This window comes from Octopus bimaculoides, chromosome 4 (assembly GCF_001194135.2).
Source record: "Octopus bimaculoides isolate UCB-OBI-ISO-001 chromosome 4, ASM119413v2, whole genome shotgun sequence".
Classification (NCBI taxonomy): domain Eukaryota; kingdom Metazoa; phylum Mollusca; class Cephalopoda; order Octopoda; family Octopodidae; genus Octopus; species Octopus bimaculoides.
In genome coordinates, this window is record NC_068984.1 from 135,869,169 (window position 1) to 135,872,372 (window position 3,204).

Sequence of the window (3,204 nt, forward strand, 5' to 3'; positions counted from 1 at the left end):
TATATATATATATATATATATATATACATATATATGATATAATATTATATACACATATGTACACATGCAGAGGAGAAAGACTTAAGTTCTGATAAAACAGAATTTAATAACGTATATACATTCGTTTTATGTTTCTATGTGCCTAAATAATTTTATCGCTTTAATAGACGCATAAAAGTATTTGTTTTGATATCTAAATTTCACTGTCTCATTCTATTGAAAATTTGTTCCCGATATTTCACCGTGTCAAACGTTACTGAAACGATGTATACATTCTATACAGCGCCAATTCTCCCGTATCTTTACCGCCATTATATTTCTTTACCGTTTCCTTGTTCAACATTTCTGTACCTCCATCTTTTTCATATTTTTTCTTTTATTTGGCGACTCCTATCTTGGAGAACTATAAATCATCTTTACAAATACACAGCATGAACCTTTTGACATCCAACGCTGTGTAACATTCAACATCCTAATGATATGCCGACCGACATTCTTCATGCAGAAAATTTGTCGGACACCAACACGCGGTCACAACAAAAATGGAAAAGAAAATTTGAACGAAATCACGAGCGAAAAAAAAAATGAAAGAAAATCCTTCACTTTGAACGTTCTATAAATCATTTATATGCAATCACTTTGCACTAATATGATTATTTTTCATTGTTAGGTAGACACATTATAGCAAGAAGAAGAAAAAATCGGACATTCGACTGTTATTTCTTGCAATATCTTTATTGCTTATTTTTAATTTTGTTTTTCAAACGTTATGTCTAGCATCGAATTTCCATTTATTTCTTATTTGGTTTATATTGTATACAGTTTTTTTTTTGTATTTATTATTGCTTATTCTATTCCCACAGTTGACATGAAAACTTGTGCATCATTTTTAAGTATTCACTGCTTATTATATGCATGCGCGTAACACCAATTATCCGTTTTGCTAAATTTTTCCGTGACACTTTTGTACACTAATGTATCTCATCCCGGTTATATTTAAAACCTTGAAAACTAGCAATGCAAGCTTCGGTATGACACACTCAACAGTTTTTCATTCCATTACACTTGTATTTGGTTCTCATCGAAATGTTAGATCCTTATGTCCTTAAACTATCCTGCATTCTACCTCCAAATTCCTGGCCTTGTGCCTATAGTAGAAATGATACAATAATAATTATTATTGAAGACGTCGTACAGTATCCAATATCGTGATGGTGATGATTGATGATATTGTGTCTACCGGGTGCCTGTACTTTCTCTCAAGTCACAACAAGGGCCTCAGGCAGAAAGAACTTTACGTAATATTCTCTATCTCATGGTCGAACTGAATCATAAAATCCCATAGCAGCTTTACATTTCTATTTTAGACGATGCCTTCAGATTTGTTGTCGTGCTATTTTTGTGCTCTCTCAAGACCATACGTGTTGAAAGTTTTCCTATGAACGGGCCTGTCGTGGCGTCTCTTGTTTTTTACATACAATGCTATGTTGTTTTCTTCTGCTCTAATGCTGTGTTCGCATCCAATAAGTCCTCTTCCCTCCTCTTTTTCTTGGTACATACTGTCTGTCTTTGTCACTTTTTGGGTGGAGTGACCCATATCTAGTTAGCAACTTCCTTGTCTTTCTGTCTAAGCTGTTTAGTTCGTCTGCTGTGCATGCGATTACTCCTATTCCATATCTAAGGAGTGAAACCTCCCAGGTGTTGATAGCATCGATCTTATTCCGTCCATTTAATTTCGACTGCAGGATCAGTTTCAGTCTGCACAAGTACTCCACCTTAAATTTTTCTGTCATTTCTTTCGCCATCAATTTATCCATTTCTAAAATCCCCAAGTTCTTATAGCTCGTCTCTTCTATCTGTTTCATAACCTCCCCCGACGTTATCGTTAGCCCGTCAATACATTTGATTTTGCCTCTACTACTACTACTACTACTACTACTACTACTACTACTACTACTACTACTACTACTACTACTACTATTATTATTATTATTATTATTAATAATAATAATATTATTATCATTATATAAGGCAGCGCGCTGTTAGAATCGTTAGCGCGCTGGAGGAAGTGTTTAGCCGTAATTCGCCCGTCGTTACGCCCTAAGCTAAAATTCCTCCGACGTCAACTTTGCTTTTCATCCTTTCGGGGTCAATAAAATAAATACCAGTCGAGCACTCGGATCGATGTAATCGACTCATTCCCTCCCCACAAATTTGAAACCATTTTGATTGTTGTTATTATTATTGAGGACACCTGACCTGGTGGTACGGATACTGCACACACGATCGGGATTTCCAATGGTACATTGTGATCTTGCGCAAAACACTACATCTCATGTTGCTCTTGCCATCACTTTGACACCTGACGCGAGGTACACCGTTCACCTGGTCAGGTAGCGTCGATTTGATGTAGGGAGTGAAATAATTTACAACACATACATTTGATCACTATAAGCAAGTAATTTGTGCAGCTTATTCGGCCTAAAGCTGAGCACTAACATATATCGTCTTTAACGGAAGGGTCTTTCGTTATTTAATGATGTGGAGTTCCTTATATTTGCAATCGTGTTATCAGATGATAATACACCGTTTGAATTGTCTGAAGTCATCTTCAGCAAAACGTTGAGACCACTGTAGCTTATCTCCTGATATCTAAAATTGAAGTGCAAACATATCGTATCCAAATAGTTAACACTCAGCAGACACAAACACAAGAGCGAGAGAGAATCAAATCTAGATACTTGACTCAATAAATCGGAGATCACGAATGCAGAGGAAATGAAAATTTGCTAATAACGTGAGGATAGTGTTGAAAAGTTCAGGATACATGGCATAGGGCATCGAGGAAAATACGATGTATAAACAAGATACATAATATGTTCAATAGAAGATGACAACGTATAGAAACGTTGCGAATATGTAGTTATCCACCTACGACTATGAACAGCACAAAAGCACGAACTGACGTGAGGGATAAAAATAATGTTTGATCCATTGCGTTTGATTTTCTCTATTTCCAGATCGAATACTCAAGTGAAGGACTACCTGAAGACTCAATCCAGCGATAGTTAGAACTATGCGGATCTGAATATCTGGTTCTGTACACACACGCACGCATAAATACACACACACAGATACACACACACAGATACACACACTAGCACACACACACACACACACACACACACACACACACACACACAC